Source organism: Physeter macrocephalus, chromosome 21 (genome assembly GCF_002837175.3).
Source record: "Physeter macrocephalus isolate SW-GA chromosome 21, ASM283717v5, whole genome shotgun sequence".
Lineage (NCBI taxonomy): Eukaryota > Metazoa > Chordata > Mammalia > Artiodactyla > Physeteridae > Physeter > Physeter macrocephalus.
Genome location: NC_041234.1, coordinates 53,933,892 through 53,954,920, shown reverse-complemented (window position 1 = coordinate 53,954,920; position 21,029 = coordinate 53,933,892).

The window sequence follows — 21,029 nt, the reverse complement described above, 5'->3', positions numbered from 1 at the left end:
CCTGCCTCTCGGATCATGGACTGAACCTGACGACTTTGAGCTGCTTTTTTTTTCCACCAACCCTGCATGCCCCCCTCTTTGAACCCTGCATTAATGTGGGGATGTTTTAATTACAATTTATACTAACAATATGCATGAGAGTAGATAATAGAAACTAACATTGAAAAAGTATAGTTGTTAGGCCGACTTGATTTTTTCCTTATCAAGATTTTCTTTATCACACAATTGCAACATCTTTTCAATAAAGAAAATAAATTTGCAAGTGATATTTTTTAAAATTCAATAAACATGGGCAATTTCTACTAGTGTTTTAATTCTTTCTTGGATTAGCTGAGGGAAGAGAATAAGACAGAAGTAAGTTGGGAGGGAGGAAGGGAATTGGAAGAGTCTCGAAGCTTGAATATTCCAGGAGTAGTGACAGGTCAGTGAGCGATGGGGTATAGGGAGATGGAGAAAGTAGGGGACTGGTTGTAGTGGAGGGAGATAGGATGAGGTATGGAGGGATTAGAGAGAGGATAGAGGGAAAGTTGAGAAGAGGGTTTGGGGGAAATTGAAAGGAGGTTGAGAAGGGTTCAGGGGAGAGCTAGGGGGTGCTGAGGGCAGGGGTGTGGGGAGGGGTAAATTCCTACAAAAATAAAGGGTGCGCTGACAGAGACACTGAGCAGCTTTGAAAGCAAACTTCTTGGACTTCATAAGTTAACCAAAGAAAGGCCCTGGAGAAGGTAATAAGACCCCTCAGTGACCCAGCTTTCCTGGTAAAGTGACAAGATCTTATTCCCTGCAGCAGGAAAATTTGCCCTAGAGCTTATGCATGTTAATCTGTTCTTCTCGGTGCGCAGGAGTAGGGTGGAAGGAATCAGTTTTCAACACATGCAGCTCATTAGTAGCCAACTGTACTTGCTGTGCTAGCCATGCTGCTTGCATGACACACAGGAAGAGTCAAGTCAAGGAACTTATGTTCTTATGGACCTGAGAGGGGCTATTGTCCTGACTTAAATCACACAAACAGACAAACTACAGGGTTGTAGGGGTGGATGGAGGGGGCTGGATCTCCAGGTCTCCAGGAATTTCCAGAGATATGAGGAGTATGTTTCCTCTGTGTTTCCAACTCTCCTTTGGGAGTATTTTTCTGAGGCCACTTGAACGAGATTTTGCCTCTTACTTAGACACATAATCAAATATATGATCATAACCCTAGAAGGAGATAGGTGAGTAAATTACCATTCATTGAGCCCCTAATATCTTCCAGCTACATCAGGCATATTATACTCATTAATTGTTTCCTTATTTCTCAGAACAACCCACTGAAGTAGGTATGTTTGCTCCTATTTTATCTGTAAGCAAACAGAGCTCCAGCAAGGCTAGTTCACTTGCCCAAAGTCATAAAACTAGTAAGTGGTGGAGGCCTTTTAGGCTATCGAAGCCTCTGCCCTTTCCCCTATAGCATGCCAATATCCATAATGCAGTGTTGAGAAACAAACAATGTTGTGGCAGCAGATCCTGAAGTTAGATAACCTTAAAAAGTAGAGGAAAACTCAGAAGAAAAATTGCAGGGACCATTTGAAAAGTAATTCTGTTTCCCCAGTTCCCTTGATCTCACCCTAACCCCTTCATACCCCAAACTTCCCTTTGCATCTCTTGGAGAACCTCCTTTTTTTAACTAGTGGTATTTTTTCATGAAAATTGGAAGTCCATGAGCAGTCATTTACCTGTAGGACATGTGCACTAACTAGCAGCATGTGTAACACCCCTTAGAGTGTCTGCCTAGCCACTTCCATAACCAATCCAAATCCTCTGCAGCCTTAAATTCTACATCTTCTAGTCCTCACTGGCTTCCTCTTTCTTCCCTGAACAGTCTAACATATGTCTTCATTATATACCTCCTTGTGGTATGTGGGGACATTTCTTAGGTATATGTACTATATCCCCCCAACCTAACCCCCCCCCCCACACACAAATACTTAGCCTGGGTGCAGAGATAGAATCTTCTACATGCCTACATTTAAACCCCCCCCACACACACACAAATACTTAGCCTGGGTGCAGAGATAGAATCTTCTACATGCCTACATTTAACAGCATAGACTAATACAGTGCCTGGTACATAAAAGTTCTCCAAAGTGACTGATTCAATGACACTGAATTATCATTACCCAGAGAAGGTACTCATTTATACATCATGGGCTTTTCTTATTTTTTTCTCCTACTCAATTGCTCATCTCTACCACCCAAACCAAACACTGGCTGGCAATGTAGAATTCAAGACAAAAAGTTGCAAGCCTCTATAAGGGAAAAATACCTTTTATTTGTCAAACTACCTGAAGCTAGGAAGACCAACTATGTTGGTTTCCCCAGGACTGAGAGGATTCATGGGACACAAGACTTTCTGTGTTAAAACTGGGACAGTTCTGGGAAAACTGGGATGGTTGGTCAACCTACCTGGGCTCTAATTTTTTCTATCTGGCTGTAGAGGCTTATTTAACTACAGTACATTTTTTTTTATTTCAGGAAAAGGATCAATTATCTAATCATAGAATCACAGGATTTATGAGTTGTAAAAGACTCAAGAAGTCTATTCCCTAAATTTTACAAATGAAGGAGCTGAGAAGGCTCAGAGAAAGGAAAGTTACTTAACATAGCTCAGCATTATCTGGATCTCCTGGCTCCAAATCCAGTGTTCTTTTCACTATAAGCTACAGTTCTAACTCAGTAGTTAAAACTCGAGTACGTGGCCAGCACTGAGCTAGGTACTGTGGACAGTGTCTAAAGTATAACATGAGAGGTTTACAATGTGATCAAGGAGAAAAAATTAACAGGCATTAGACAGCTAGCATAGATAATCAAATGTGTCGTAGTATCAAATATACCAAACTAAAACATTGTACAAGCTGATAAAACCAACAATAATAACTACCATTTAATGAGCACTTGGATTTTGCCAGACATTGAGCTAGGTGATTTATGTATTTGCAACTGTCTTCAAGGTAGATTTTATTAGCCCCATTATACAAATCAAAGAAGTGAAGCTCACTGAGGTGAGGTTACTTGCCAAAGGTCACACTGCTAGGAATTGGTGGATGCTAAAAACAAACCCTGATCTGTTTCACTCCAAAACTGAAGTTCTATCCAATACACCACACTGGTTCTCAGGCTGAATGACCTTTACTCTTTATTAAGTATTTTAACAATATTTTTTTCACTAGACATGAGTTCTACTACCTTAGAAAAATATATTAATTTGTTAATGCATTCATTTATTTATTAATTCAACAAGCACTTACTGAATGTTTTCTGTGTGTCAGACACAGGCATGGGAGAAGAGGATGAAAAAGGAAGAGGAAGAGAGGTACAAAGATATCTACCGTATGACTCATGGTTCTTGCTCTGACCAAAATTTAATGGGTGAAGCTATTGTGCAACACAGTACTGTGGCATACAGAGGAGAGAGCACTAACTCTGTTATAGGCTGGAAAAGTGTGTCTTGAGTTGGGTCTTGAATGAATCTGATTGGAAACAAGGGGGAGGGCAGGGCTTTCTATATTGAGTAAAGTGTATACAAAAAAAAGCAAGTCGGAGGGCAAATCACAGTGTCTTTAGAAAAGATAATTCTATTTCACTGGCGAGTAGGGGTGTATGTGCACGTCTGTGTAGGGTGGGGGTGTGTAGGTGGGAAGATGAAGATTAACAAGGAAGTTGGAAGTTCCTATCGACCTAAGATGTTCAAACTTTATCCTGTGGGCAATTTGGACTGGAATCTTTGTTTTTCTTTTTCTTTTTTTCTCCCTGTATTAGATTTGGGTGTGTTTTCTCTCTCTTGCTGCAAAGTTATGCACACTCACTGTAAAAAAATTCATATATATCACATGTTTATAAAATAAAAGTAGAAGTTTCTCCTTCCTCTTTGCCCTTTATCTCACAAATTAGGAGGTTTTTAAGTGGGAAAGAAACATGATTAGTTTATATTTTAGGAATTTGACAGTGATATGGAAAATGATAAGGGAGAACGTGACAAAGTACCCCCATTCTTTTTTACCTTCTTAGATTTTATGAAGATGGATCAAACCATCAAAGGCAAAATATTAAAAGTAAATTAAGCCCAGTTTTCTTCAAATATTTATTTTGAGTTTTTATTATGAGCAAGACAATGAAATATGCACAAACATAAATGAACAATATTCCTTCCAGCAAAATTTCTACAGTCTAGTAACAGATAAATGTTCATGAATTATAAGAAACTACCTTTCCATTTGGGGCTTTTCAGTTTTAAATTTTAAAGACTTTAATTGGAGAGGTTTCTCTGAAAAAATATATTCTGCAATATCTGGCACAGATAAAGAGAAAACAGCTAACTTTAGCTAACTTTTTTAGCTAACTTCCTTCTTTAGCTAACTTTTCTAAGTTTAAACTTTAACAGGAAAAGCTATACATTTTAGTAGCTTCTCTTTCTAGTTTGTTTTCTTAACAAATATTTCATATTTCATGCTATTAAAGTATGCCTGGAGTAGTCATAGTCATTCCATAGAAGGATTTATACATGCTCCAGTTCTTAAAGTACCTGTATATTTCTAAAGTTATGTTTTTAAAAGGTTTTTTTAGGGATAGATGATTTTTAACATTCTTAACACAATAAACATTTATATCTAGCATATTACTAGATATGAAATATTAAATTACAAGAGCAATATATGGGTCAGGACACTAGGGGTCAGGAGATTAAGATTAAATTCCTGAGTTTGTCACTTACTAGCTATACAACCCATATTGTTTATGAAATGAGTAATACAATACTTGCTTTACGTACCCAACAGAATTAGAGAAAGCATCAAATGAAAAATCTCATGTTTAAAAAGCATTATGAGATAAACAACAAGGTCCTACTGTATAGCACAGTAGCAATATCCTGTAATAAACCATAATGGAAGAGAATATGAAAAAGAATATATATATAAAACCCATATATATATATATATATACACATGTATCTGAATCACTTTGCTGTACACCAGAAACTAACACATTATAAATCAACTATATTTCAATAAAATTTTTAATTAAAAATTTTTAAAAACATTATGAAAGTTGAAAATGCTATATAAATAAAAGGTATTATGATAACTTATGTTTGTAATAATGATCCCAAAGACCTTCAAGACATTAAAATGCCTGTTTAAATTAATTTCAATTTCACAGACTTCTAGTATCTTCTACATGCCAGGTACTCTATATTGTCAATCAAAGCAAGATCCAATTAAATTTAATATAATTATTGTATTAAGTAGTTTTTTGATATTATTATAATCAAATTATTTGAAAACAGGAAAAATAATTTTTGTCATATATACCAGTACTCTGTTTACCAGAATATTATGTCATTTAAAATGACAATTCCTTCTTAAGGCATATCAACTAAATGATAATATAATTGGTCTGAGCTTGTTTCTTCATCTACATAACTCAACCTAAAGAAAACAAGTTAGAACAAGATTAATATTTATGTCCCCACCAAAATAAAACTAAATTAAAAACTAAAACTCATAAGACTGTTATCGATTCCCTTTCCAATTTATAAGATTTCTAGGTAAAAAACAATTGAAAGTTAAAAGATCAAACTGTAGCAGCCTCTGAGTCAGTCATAATATCTGTAGGAAACAACTGCCATCATCATTTAATATGACTAACAAGGCTCTCACTTCAGTTATTATTCTGCCTCACAGTGATTCTAATATGTGAGAAAGTTTGGTGAAGTGTTTTATAGTTTGGAGAATGTGGGACATGTTCTAACCAGGTTGGTGGGGGAGGGGAGAAGTGACAAATGCCAACAGTAGTCAACTAACTGTATCTTACTTGGCTTAAATGGGAGGACCATTATGTCTTCCGATACCGATGAAAATGGGTTATGGCATAGAAACACAGAATAATCATATGTGCACAGGACATCTGGCAACCTAGAATTCACATGAGAAAAAGAAAGCATGAAATTTTACAACCACACAGAACAAAATGTCTGAAACTCTAGAGCTGAGTTCACCGTTTTTCTTAGCCTTTCACATTGCTTTTTTTCCTGTCAGTTATACCACAGATACCACATAATAGGCAAAAAGTGAACCAGCTGCACTACCAGTGAAACGCTTCTGATTATTAGAAGAAAAGACAGTTAAATGTCAATATTATTAAAGGCATCAAAAAGGTGAATACCAAAGGGAATTTCCATATTTCAACTTCAACTTTTATAATATTGCTTTCTGTTATAAAATTGGACATGCATTTGAAGCAGTGAGGGAGAGACCAATCAGAGACAAATAACACTTAAGAAGTAACAATATTTAATGGAAAATGTTAATATGTTCCAAAAGTTTTTAAATAATTATGCTAAAATAGAATGTAGAAAACAAGATTTCTGACATGGAAATACCAGAAATTGGTGGTCCCAACAGACTTCTCATACTTCTTGTCTCCTTTCCAGGTCTGCTCTCTTTCTGGGCCCTTTTCTTTCACAGATAATTAATCATCAATAGCTTGCAATAAGAAGCTTTTCTCTTCACTGCCTTTCATATGGAGAAGAAAAGTAGATCAGAAATCCTCTTTACACTAATTTAATAACTTTGTTAAAGCCTTTTTAAAACAATAAATATATTGTTTTATATATGGAGAATGCATAGGGCCAGGGTTAAGAAATTTGAATCCTGCCACATGGTGAGGTCAAGTGAGGAGCAGAGGAGTAGTCAGGATTACCTAAATTTCAGATTTAGTTTATAACTTGCCCTGTTACCTTGGGTAAGTCAATTGACCTCTCTTCTGAGGCTCAGTTTCTTCAAAGGAAAAATTATGATGGTGTTATTTATGCTGCCTAACTTAGTAAAATATTGCAAAGAGAAATTTAGTTATTCAATAAAGTCTATTGTTAAATTCTATTATATGTCAGACACTGAATTAGGATAAAATGAGATAATTAATATCAAGGCAGCAAGCCCACTTATAAGTTAGAGTGTTATCATTGCTCTAAAAGCTGCCTAACTCTCCAAGGGATATAGTTTTGCACAAAGAATAAAAGGGACATCAACTTAATACGTTCTTTTTTTTTGGTTGTTTGTTTTTTTGTTTTTTTGCGGTACGCGGGCCTCTCACTGTTGTGGCCTCTCCCATTGCGGAACACAGGCTCTGGACGTGCAGGCCCAGCGGCCATGGCTCACGGGCCTAGCCACTCCGCGGCATGTGGGATCTTCCCCGACCAGGGCACGAACCTGTGTCCCCTGCATCGGCAGGCGGACTCTCAACCACTGCACCAACGGGGAAGCCCCGTTCTTTTGTATTTTATATTCTAGAAAATTTCCAGTATTACCTCACACTGTCTAGCTTATAAAATTAGCAGAATTACATAAGAATTAATATTTTTACTCCCTATGGATGTGCAAACTCTCAGGTTGGTTATCATTTAAAAGAGCACAGACATGCATAGCAACTATCATTATTATCACTATTATTTCTATTCAGTTTTTTAATTTATTACTCATAAAGAAAAGGAAACTAAACGTTTAACAAGCAAGCACCTATTGTTCACCACACTCTGTGCTAGCTATTATACCTATGAAATCTCATTTAAACCTAACAAATGTTTAGCAAGGTATGTATTATTCTCCCCATTTTATAGGTCCAGGAACCAAGTCCTAGTGAGGCGAAGGTCACTTGGAGAAACTGGTGAAGTTCTAAAACAAACTTAAGTCTCTCTCTCAAATCTCATGCTTTTTCTGACCCATAGCAAAAATAATGGAGCTGGAATAGTCCATTTTTACTGGTAGAGACACTGCTGCCAAGAGAAGTCAGATTCTCCAAGGAGGCCATACAGCAAGTTAGTTACAGAGCCAGATCTAGAATGCATGTCTTCTGTTTTCCAGTTTAATGTATTTTTCCTTTAAATTTTACTAAATTTATATGGTGCCAATTTAACTATATTCATCAAATATGATTGATTAATTAATTGAATAAGAAGTTAAGCATAATTATTCTTAATGTTTATAATTTATTTAAAACTGTTTTCCACAGGAACTAAATTTAAAAATAAATTTGGAAATTTTTTTCATTTTCATTTTATATGTTGATTTGGCTAGTAGTTTCCTGCCTTTTTTACAGTTTTATCAACTTGTTTCCTACTTATTGGTTTTTCAAGTAAAAGAGAAAACACTGTTAAAAACTGCAACTAAAAAACATACCACTCAACACTATAAACCAACTAGACATCACGGACTTCTAGAACACTGCATCCAACAACAGCAGAACACATATTCTTCAACTGAACATGGAACATTCTTCAGAATAGACCATATGCTAGGCCATAAAATATCCATCAATAAATTTAAAAGGATTGAAATCCTACAAAGTATGTCTTCATAATGGAATAAAATTAGAAATCAATAACAGAAGAATATTAGAAAAATTCACAAATATGTGAAAATTAAATGTTTCTAAATAACCAATGGTTATTAGAAGAAATCACAAGGGAAATGAGAGAATGCTTTGAGATGAATGAAAAAGAAAACACAATATAACAAAACTTATGGGATGCAGAAAAACCAGTCCTTAGAGGGAAATTTATGGTTGTGAAGGCCTATATTAATAAAGAAGAAAGCTAACAAGGACCTACTGTATAGCACAGGGAACTATATTTAATATCTGGTAATAGCCTGTAATGGAAGAAAAAGAAGAAAGACCTCAAACCAATAACCCAACTTTCTACCTTAAGAAACTAAAAAACAAACAAACAAAAAACACAAGCTGAACACAAATATGGCAAAATGAGGGAAATAATAACATTTAGAGAAGAAATTAATGAAACAGAGTACAGAAAATAATAGAAAAAAATCAACAAATCCAAAAGTTGATTTTTTTTTAAAGATCAACAAAATTGGTAATCCTTTAGATAGACTGGCTTATACTCCCTGGTCCCTTACTCCTGCTTCTCATCTCCCTGATAAACTGGCCATGCTCAAGTCCTTATCTCGGATTCTAAACTTGAAATTTTGAGTATCCTAGTTTTGCCCTTTATTTATTGTGTGACTTGACTATTTCAGTTTCAGAGTTTCTTTGCCACTGATTGAGAAGAAGTGCAATACCACAAAAGAACACTAGGTTCGGGGTCAATAAACTTGGGTTTTAATGAAGTTCAGCTTTGCCTTTTTACAGCTGTGAAATTTCAATCAGGTTCCTTAATCTCTCCAAACTTATTTCCCCATTTGCAAAATGAGGAGTTAGACCTCCCTCATGAGGCTGTTGAGAATACCAAATAAGGACACAAAAAGTGATAATGTTTTGGAACCTATAAATCACCGTCCAGATATGAGATTGTCTTTATAATTAGAAGGCAGGAAAAAATACCATTCTTAATTGACAGGTGGCAGTAAAGAAATTGCTTTGATACATCTTAATTCAAGTACAATGATGCCAAATTTGTTGTATTAGGTCATTTTACACTTACTGAGAAGCATGTTCCCACACTTCACCAGGGCTGATATTCTAAGCCTTCAAGAAAAAACAAACATGAATTTCTACCTCCTAAAACAGCTGGAAAGCACAGAATAGCTCCCATCCTTTCTTGTGATCAGCTGGATGGTGTACAATGGCCTGCATTTGACCTGAAGGGGCTACAAGTGTCCAAGCCTGGCAGTAACAGGCCCAATACTAGTTGGCCATTATTTTCCTCTAAGACTTAATTGCTAAAAAGCAAATCAAGTAGGAAAATCTCAAAAGATGAGACTTATTCTCTAATACACTACAAGTTGCCAACATCTGGGTGAGCCATTTATCAGTGAAATACGAGGCATACCAGCAAGAGATTTGATCAATGATTTAGAGAATATCTACTCATAATTTAGTTATCAACATCAGCCATCTTGCTGTTTTATGGGAAGAGAATGTAAGACATCCCAATAATAGAGAACGTTTGTGGATAATAACTTCTTTACATTTTTTTCATTAATTCTTCATTGTAAAAGTGGATGGTTCATATGAAGTCTTAGAAAAAGAAGGAACTCAGATCCAGGGTGCCACTAAGGAGGGAGTTGGGTGGGGGGAAGAACTCAAGAATGGTTCTTCTTGAGTTTGGAATAAACCCTTAATAGGACTATTGCAGGTCTGTAAAGTACTCCCTTGACAATCCACTCTTTTCATTTCAGCCAAGCAAAAGGTTTCTTGGTATTCTTCTTCAAACACCTTTTTACCCTTACTGTCATGCCAAAGAAGATATGCTGATTTCCTAGACAACCTACTCATCTTAGGAACTATGAAGGAAATGGATACCACCACTGTAAATAGGTCAGGGAAACAGAGACCTTTGATTATCTGCCTTTCCCATTCTTACCCCCATAAGCACAGCCTGGCTGTAGCATTAAAAACAGAACCTTTTTTCTGTCAAGTGCTATTTACTCAAAAAGGGGGAAATTCAATCAAGAGTCAACACACAAGTCAAAACTATCTTTAACAATTCAAGTTTTTTGAACAGTAGTGGACAGAGGTTCAATTCTTCTGCTATTTAAGTTCAGAAAATGAAACAAAGTTTTCTTAAAATAAGTGTAAAAATAATAATACTCTTTAAAAATGAAAGAGAGATACTTGGTTGGGGAAATGCCAGGATTCGGGAGTGGTGAAACAATAAAAATTGGAATGAAGGACATCTCTCCCACCCTGGAACAGATCTCCAAACCTCTGAATTCTGTGCCTCATCTGGAAGTCTCCCTGCTCTCACTCCTCCCCCATTCTGGATTCCTAGAAATTCCTACCCCCTCAAGCCCTGCAAGTTGTGTCCTTCCCTGTTCTCCAGATTTGGACCGTCTTTAAAAAATGTTGTCTCTCCCTGCAATAGCCTCTTTGATTTAGCCAGGTAGTTATGCTGTGGTTGTTTGTTTTTTTCCAAGTCCCTGGTATTTTTGATCTCTAGCCACACATATCCTGAGTTTTTAGATAGTTTCCAGGCTTTCTCTGAGTTATTGACTTTTTAAATTCTAACTCCCAGTTTTTTTTCCTACCCAATGTCTGCATTTTGTCAATGTTCCATTTTCAAAACTAGAAAAACAACCTAATGGATTTCTTTTGTTTTTCATCTCCCTAAATGATGTTGAATTTACTGGAATTTCAAAGTTCAAAGGAACTATGAAGGTCATCAAATCCAGCTCATTGTTGGAATTTTTGGAATTTTAAATTGTTGGAATTTTAATCTCCCTCTGTTCCCCCAATCTCTGTACCCTAACTGTGGACCCCTTTGACTATTCTTAGATTTAGCTGCTATTTTTCATTCTGTAGCTTCCTCCTTGGGACTGCACAGAACAAAACTGTTGCCATTGCCCTGTGACAACATTTCAGCTATCTGAATAAGCTTACCTATCCATCATTCCACTGAAACCCCAAGCCTCTTCCAGATTAAAAGAAAACAAAACAAAATAAACCAGTCCCTTTGACAGTTATGTTATACGCCATATTTCAAAGCCCTACAACAAACATTCTTGTTGTTTTCCTCAGAATAATTTTATCATTATTAACATTATATATGTTCTGTCCACAAAGAGAAAAGTCCTCTATCTTTGAGTACCATGTTTACCTTATGGACACTGAGAATATAACCACTAGTATGCTTAAATTTATGCTGACATTTTAGCTTTTAGCATAAGTGAGTTTAACAATGGGATAAAAAGCTAGTGACATGCTCTGCTTAAATGTCAGGAGATCCTTTCCTGATCTCTTCCCTCTGCCAAGTAGGTTAAATGACCTTGGATTTTTCCCCTATAGCATTTTCATCACTGTAACTTATTTTTGTAATTTTGTTTAATTCTATCTCTCTCAATAGAGTATAAGCTTCAATAGAGCAAAGAGTAAATAATAAAGTTTGTCTATATGCAGGTGCTACCATAGTGCCTGACACATATTAGAGCCCTAACATATATTTATTGATAGAATGCATAAATCAAAGAGCTTTGTTATAGTCCTAGAATTGGAAGGGATCTTACACGTCTTATTTTTCAAATGGATAAACTGAGGCCTGAAGAGGTCAAAGGATTTATCCAAGATTGCACAGCTGTTTGGTGAGAGATCTGTAATTTTATAGTTTGTCATCCCACCCACTCCACTGATATCCGACAATTTTAGGTTATGCTCATATACTTAATCCAGGGCTCTAGCTATACTAGTGACTAAATTGGATAAAATATGACCATCAAGAATAATTCCCGTATTTATTGATTTCCTTATATAAAACTAAAACAATCTACATGTGCAACTACATTTTAAGAAAAAAAAAGAGCATAAAAATTGTTACACTGTACTGCTAGTTTGAATTGAGAACTCATAATGTTCAGAAGGACTATGCCATCCTGCTCACCATGGGATCTTTACAAAGATTGAAGAGAGGGGCTTCCCTGGTGGCACAGTGGTTGAGAGTCCGCCTGCTGATGCAGGGGACACAGGTTCGTGCCCCGGTCTGGGAGGATCCCACATGCCGCGGAGCGGCTGAGCCTGTGAGTCATGGCCACTGAGCCTGCGCGTCGGGAGCCTGTGCTCTGCAGCAGGAGAGGCCACAGCAGTGAGAGGCCCGCATACCGAAAAAAAAAAAAAAAGATTGAAGAGAGGAAAGCAAAGTAGATCAACTCAAATTCCTTGCTTAAAATATGTTGAACTGCTTCCTTCCTGAGATTTCACCAGTTTAGACCACTTTAGATCCAATATAGTAGCAACTACCACAATTGGCTAGTCTGAATTGAGATATGCTGTGAGTGTAAAACATACACCAGATTTCTAAGATTAAGTACACAAAGGATGTAAAGGATATCTCATTAATAATTTTATATTGATTATATACCAAAACAATAACACTGGATATATGTATTAAAATTAATATTACTTTTTAAAAAATTTTATGGGACTTTTAGAAAATATTAATTCACATATGTGGCATCTATTCATGATGAAAGTTTTCAGAATATTAGGAATAGACAGGAACTTCCTCAACTTGATAAAGAATATCTTTAACTCACCCACTCTACAAAAAAAAAAAAAAAAAAAAAAAAGACCTACAGGTAACATCATACTTAATGGTAAAAGGCTGAATTCTTTTCCTCTAAGATCAGGAAGAAAGCAAGGATATCCACTCTCATCACTCTTCTCTGAAATAATACTGGAAGTTCTAGCCACTGCAATAAGGCAAGGGAAATAAATAAAAGGCATACAAATTGGAAGAGAAGAAATAAAACTGTCTCTAGTTGCAGACATGATTGCATACATAGAAAGTCCCAAGGAATCTATGGAACACTTCTAGCACAAATAAGTGAGTTCAGCAAGGTCACAGGCTATAAGATCAACACACAAATATCAGTAATATTCTTATATACTTAACAATGAACAGGTAGAAACTGAAATTTAAAACACAATACCATTTATAATCGCACCAAAGAAAATTAAATATTTAGGTATACCCTTAACAAAACCTGTACAGGAATCTGTATGCTGAAAATTACAAAATGCTGATTAAATAAATCAAAGAAGACCTAAATATACAGAGCTATATATCATGTTCATGAATTGTAAAACTTAACATAGTAAAGATATCAATTCTCTCCAAATTGATCTATGGATTTAATGTAATTCCTGTAAAAATTCCAGCAAGGATTTTTGGAGAAATAAGCAAGCCTGTTCTAAAATTTATATCAAAGTCCACAGGATCTAGAATAGCTAAAACAATAGTGAAAAAAAAAAGAACAATGCAGGAGAAATCACTCTATCTGGTACTGTCTTACCATATGGCTGCAGCAATCAAGATAGTGTTGTATTGATGGAGGGAAAGATACAAAGCTCAATGGAACAGAATAGAGGACCCAGAAAGAGATCTACACAAATATGCTCAATTAATTTTTGACAAACTGAAAACCCATTAAATTGGTGCTGGAGCAGCTGGACATATATGAAGGTAGAAAACCACACCTTTTAGAAAATATAATTTTAAATGGATCATAGCTTTAAACATAACACATAAAACAATAAAACTTTAGAAAAAATCAAAAGAGAAAATTTCCAGGGTGTGGAGCCAGGCAAATAAAACAAAAGAATGATATATAAAAGGAAAACTTGATAAATTGTATCTCATCAAAATTAAAAACTTTTGCTCTGTGAAAACGCATGGTAAAAGGATGGAAAGAGAAGTATAGACTTGAAGAAAGTATTTTCAAAAGACCTATATGACAAACAGCTAATTTATAGAATATATAAAGAACTCTCAAAACAACAGTAAAAAAAACCACAATTAGAAAACAGGCAAAAGACATAAACAAACATATTAACAAAGAGGATATACAGATGGCAAGTAAACACATGGAAATTTGTTCAATATTATTAGCCACAGAAAAATGAAATTAAAACCACACTCATCAGAATGGCAAAAATAAGAGACAGTGACAACATCAAATGCTGGCAAGGATACAAAGAAACTAGATCATTCACACATTGATGGTGGAAATGCAAATTATACAGCCATCCTGGAAAACAGTTTTTCACTTAATTACAAAACTAAACAAGCACTTATCATACAACCCAGCAATTACATTCTTGGGTAATGATTCCAGAGAAATGGTAACATGTTCACAACAGCTTTATTTGTAATAACCAAATGATGGAAACAGACTACATGCCCTTCAATGCGTGAATGGTTAAACACACTGTGGTATACCCATACTATGGAGTACCAGTCAGCAATAAAAAGGAATGAGCTATTGAAACAGGCAACATCTTGGATGAATCTACAGGGAATTATGCTAAGTCTTTAAAAATGGCTATCCCAAAAGTTCACAAATTGTATGATTCCATTTATATAACATTCTTGAAATAACAAAATTATAGAGATGGAGAAGTAATTAGTGGTTTCCAAGGGTTGGGAGTGGGGGTTGGGAGGTAAGTTGGTGTGGCTATAAAAGGGCAACAGAAGGACTCTTTACAGTGATGGAACTGTTCAGTACCTTGACTGTGGTGGTAGATACACAAACCTACATATGTAATAAAACTGTATAGAACTAAATATACTCACACACACATACACACACGCACACAAAGTTAAATCAGAAATCTCTGAAAACGATTGGTGAATTGAATCTATGTTAGTATACTGATCATGCTATTATACTACAGTTTTGTAAAATGTTACCTTTGAGGGTAACTAGGTAAACACTACACGACATCTCTATTTGTTCTTACAACTGCATAATTATGTCAATAAAAATTTCAATTAAAAAATGCTTATGTGCTCACGTTATATTTCTACTTGATACCACTGCTCTAGAACATTCTCTTTCAATCTTCTAAATAGTTGGTAGCTGTTGAAATGCAAATAAATACAATCTCGAACTTTGGCATTAACTAAAATTCACCATGATCATGTTACACTTAAATGCATTTCAACTTGAAAATACCCACATGGCCCACCTTCCTCATTTACATTATCTGCTTAGCACCTATAGGCAGAATTGACATTCAAAATATTTTACAACCAGTATGTCATAGACACTAATAAATGAGAATGGTCAATTACTTAACATAACTGGTATAACCATATTGGAGTAACTAGCTAAATATCAGACCTATTTACAGACTTTTGTGCTTTTAAATCTTGCCCAGTAGTATACTATTTCCTACATGCTATGCTTCTGGGATACCAGAAAGACCTACCTACCTCACGGCCATCAACCAATTCTAAAATAATCAGTAAATGGATATTAAGCACTGTTGTAACAGTAGAGAACCTATTGGGTTCAAAGTTGGGGGCCTGGGTGCTTGATGTATCACTTTGGGCAAGTCCTATCTTCCCCTTCATTTTGCTGTCATCAGCAAGAAGAGATTACATGACATGATGTGTAAGATACTTACCACCTCAAACATTCTGTGAATATCTTTAGTCAATGATTCCTCTCATTTTTTTCCCAAACTGTGAACAGATATCTATACCAAATGAGCAAAACAACTATTAATGAACTTGGATAGACAGAACTCAGAATTGTAATTAAAGAACACTCAATAGAAAGTCAATCTGATGAATGGGTAATAGTTTGCACAAACATTATTTTGCTGTAAGGAGATTAGACATTAACAGCAAAAGCGTTAGAAAGACTGAAAGACAAACTTTACATTTCTCCCAAGGTTGCTCTCCTGACAGCTGTACTACTTTGATTACTCAGATGAGTGCTAAAGTAGAAGAAGCTTTTTTGGGTCCAAACTTTCTCCTGTGGATTGCCCAGAGAAGCAGAGAACTGGGGACCAGATCCATCTCAATAAGTCACAATTCAATCCCCAAGAGAATAAAAGTATAGGGAGACAGAAAAAGGCAGAGAAAATGAGTTCTATAGTCACCCAGGCAAATAATCACTTAGATGAAGGGAGAAGCTTCTCTTTGACCACCTGGATTTGTAACTCAAGGGATTCTAAAGTGGCCAAGCTAGGAAGATGGAGTTTGACAGACTTAGGTTCCAATTCTAAGTCTACCACTTGCTAGCAGGGTGAACTTCATAAAGGCAATTTATCTCAATCTAAAAAAAAAAAAGAAATAATAATAGCATACATCACTAGAAGGATTAAATGAGATAATATGTATTGAAGCACTTAGCACAGAATTTGGCCCATAGAAAATATATAATAAATGATAATGCCTGAAATTAGGGTTTTCTTGAAATCCCAGTCTCCACTAACCTACGGCTCAGTTCACAAGTGTTGACACCTGGAATAGGGCACACAATGGAATCAGAGGGGATTTGGGTATAAGGCATGCTAACCTCACCCTTTGGCTATGGAAGCTGATACCTGAAGATAAGCCAGAAAAACCAACACGGTTTAGTCCTCTGGCTTTAGATAAAAAGGGCAATAGAAGAAGAAAGCAAATTAGTGTCTCTACTTCCTCCTGCTGCCTCCAAAGGCCAACCTATAAAAAACAGTTTTAGGACTGAGCATTCAGGTAAGGAATCAGTTTGGGAGAGGAGAGGGAAACATGTATCCAGAGGGCTATTAGTAATACACATATTAGTGTATAGTCTGAAACTGCTTTTCTAACACCTAACCCGGCAATGTCCTAGAAATAGGAGTTAGGATAAAGAGGAGACAAGAGACCTTAAGTAGGAAAGTGAGGCCTAGGTGGGGTGCTTTAATTTTGCTTAGATTAGGTCAATCCCAACAGGGTTTCTGGACTCCTCTGATGACCTCATTAGTGATGCTTCTCTTTGCATTCAACCTTAACTCTAACTTATCCCTAACTTGAAGGGACTAGAATGAAGCTTTATATGGTAGACTACCACTATGACCAAGGCAACAAAGTTTTTTTTGGTCTACCACAACCTCCTCTATCTATACCTTTTAAGCAGGCAACTTCCTTGTGTCCCATCCCCAGAAAATTGTGCTTTCTGTTGGAATTTATTCCAACCTCCTCTCTCAGGTTTTGCTTGATCATATCTCTTCCAGAGGTAACTACATTTTGCCAGGGAATTCTAGGAGATCCAAAGGAATGACCCTAATGGTAGAATAGTAAGCTTCCAGCTCTTTCTCTGAAGTGCTGTTTCCAACACTAAAATCAATGCTAGTTAACTTGAGTAACTGCTGGCCACACTCCAGGTGGACTTCAAGAACAAATATTTATTGAGCCCTTATCATGTTCCAGACACTTTCTCATATACTGTCTCATGCCTCTTCTGGAAATAGCCAAGGCATGTGTTATTAACCCTATTTTACAAATGAGGACACTGAAACACAGAGAGGTTAAGTCCCATTCTCAGAAGTACACAACTAGCAAATGACAGAGTTGAGAATTTAAATAAAAACTACCCTACTTCAAGACAAATATACTTACTACTACATATAGTACATACTGTCATGACCATTAGGACATCACAATGACTTAAAAATCAAATACAAGTCTCAATTCACTTGCCTTGAGAAAACTCGCCTCCTCAAAGAGCCCCTGACACACTGGCAGTGGGTTAGGGAATAAAATGATGTCATAATTTTCCAGCACTTTCCCCTTTGCCACTAAAACTCTTACCAAGAAGTAAAATTGTTTAAGAGCCACATTATTTCTTCTGTCAAACTCATCCCAATGCTTCCTACCATAGTCTGAATTGGGATTCAGGGCTCCATTATAGGCCTTTACCCAATAAAATATCATTCCTAGCTGCAGGTGAAGGCCTTCAATGACTTTCCCAGCCTTCAAAGTCCTTAATCACACATGGGAGGTTAAACTTAGAACACAGACTCCCCAGTCAAGGAAAAGAGTAACTTCAATTTAATTAAGGGCAAATGAAAGCTATTAGGGCCTTTCCAAGTGTGGAAGTGAAAATCTGCTAATGGAGGTGTCAAAGATGAGCCCAGTATTCTCATTTCACATATAAATAACTTGAAGTCCAGAGAGGAGAAGGGAATTACCCAAAGTCACACAGTAAGAGATGAAACTAGAACCCAAGTATCTAAGACTCAGTCACATGCAAATATTAGGAGCCTAGAAGTAGTGTTAGGGCAGCAATAGCAGAGAGTGGATGGGCCAGGTGGAGGAAGATTGCAGAAAAAAATCTGGGGTAACTTACTTCATAGTTTAGAAACCATCTGTTTGGCCTTAAGTAAGTGCCAAACTTAAGCTAAGATAGGGTTTAGCCCATATCAGTTTTATGACAAATGATAATTTATAAATAATGAAAATTCTCAAATTTGAGCATGTATCACAATCACCTGAAAGGCTTGTTAAAATACATGTTTCTGGGCCCCAACCTCAGCATTTATGATAGAGCATTTGCATTTCTAATAAACTCCTAGATTATGCTGATACTGATGGTCCAGGAACCACACTTTGAGATCCTCCAAGTAAATTAATCCATGAAAACCCAGGTGAACCTCCTTTTTAGTTGCTACTCCAAATCTGGAAAATACAATATGTGCCTTCTAAAACATGAAACAAACAAAAACAACTACACCCATGGCTTAAGGAAAATCCTTTCCCTTTCTGAACCTCAATTTCCCAGTATGTAAAATAAAGTATTTGTATTAGGTAATCCCTAATGTTCCTTATGACTCTGAAATATTAAGATCCAATGAAAACCATTGGTATCATAAGGATTGAACAGTTTCACAACACAAATCCCAAGCAGTCAGCCCATTCAAACAGTTACTAGGTCTGTAGGCTATTGTTTCATCCCCCTTGGTCCCCTACAGCCACTGTATAACAGAATTCCCCGCATAAAACACCAGTCAGAGACCCAACCGACCTTAATGGAAGTTGCTACCTAAGGATTAAGCTGGAATCTCAGCCGTTGCTCTTCTGAAAGCTGAAAAGATTGCATCGTTAAACTATGTCTAGAGAGGAAAAAAGAAGCTATTCATGGTCTCTGAACACATGCTTATATTTCAGTTCCAACTACTTATACATTTGCATCTGTTTTCATTCTTGGAAATGTGATTGCCTTCTTTTACGATTATGGCAGCAGACAAATATTGTACTGTGAGAATCTTTCCATCGCTCTTCTGAATCATGTACTCCGGAAACATCCTTGGAACATTTGGAATGACTGATGGTTTTGTGATTATATTTCATAGGAATGAGCAATGTAACTGAACAGGTGTAGGGCCGTGGAAAAGTACTGTATGAATCTAGAGAATTTATTTTCCCAAACGGCTTCTGCTACAGGCTGTGCCTGAATAAGTTATTTCACTTTCCTGAAGTTTCCTAATCTGACATTTCCTACCTGTAAAATAAGGGAATTAAACAAACCCAGAATGGCTGACCTTGCCTTATAAGCCAAAGTGAGTTGTATGGCACCCCCAATAAAAATAATTATATGACAAAAAAGAGAAAAACAGCACAGAGAGATGTAAAATAAAAATTCCTCTCTCTACACCTACCTCTTTTCCAACTCCTGCTAATCAATATTAGCAGCTCTTGGAATAGATTTTTGGACATGTTCAATGAATATATAAACGTATATAAAATCTTTTATACTTTAAGGGGATAAATATAAAATGCATATACAAAAACAGATCTTAAAGTTAAGTAAGCAGTTATATTTTTGCATGGCGTTATATACTTCTGTACTTGCGTTAATTCTTATAAAGGATAAATCCCTAGAATTGGAATTATATTTAATATATTATATTTTAAACTTTTACTAATTATGCTTATACAACTATTTTCTATACTCACTAAAAAAGAACTATTCTACACAGATATATACCTAATATTTCATGCTTAGTATTAGTATCCTTCCAAGATACACACACACACACACACACACACACACACACACACACATACTATACGTAGTTTTATTTCAATTGTCCCACCTATAAAAATTCAGCCAACTATTATATTAAATTATTTTTAAGTTCCCATCCATATCTACAATTCCAGTAGTTTCAATTAATTTTTCTTACCACACTAAGCCTTTCAGTATGTGTGTGTGTATAATATCAATACTTTAAAAAATACAAATTAACTTAATGTAATGTTTCCAAGATTCATCCACACTGTAGCATGTACTTCATTTCTTTTTAGGCTGAATAATATTTTGTTGTATGGATAAACCATATTTTATTTATCCATTCATTAGCTGAAGGCATTTGGATTCCACTTTTGTTATTATGAATAATGCAGCTAATGAACATTAGTGTAAACGTTTTTGTTTAAAAACCTATTTTCAATTTTCATAGCTATATACCTAAGAGCTAAGTGAAAGACATCAGACACAAACGTCCACATATTGTATGATTACATTTATATGAAATAAAGAGAATAGGTAAATCCATATAGCAGATTAGTGGTTTCCAAGGGCTGGGGGTGGGGGAAGAATGGGAAGTTACTGCTTAATACGTATGGAGTTTCTTTTCGGGGTGATGAAAATGTTCTAGAATTAGTTATGATGGTTGTAGAACACTGTAAATGTACTAAAGCCACTTGACTACACACTGCAAAAGTGGTTAAAATTGTGAATTTTATGTTACATGAATTACACCTCAGAAAATACAAACACGTATAGCTCATATTA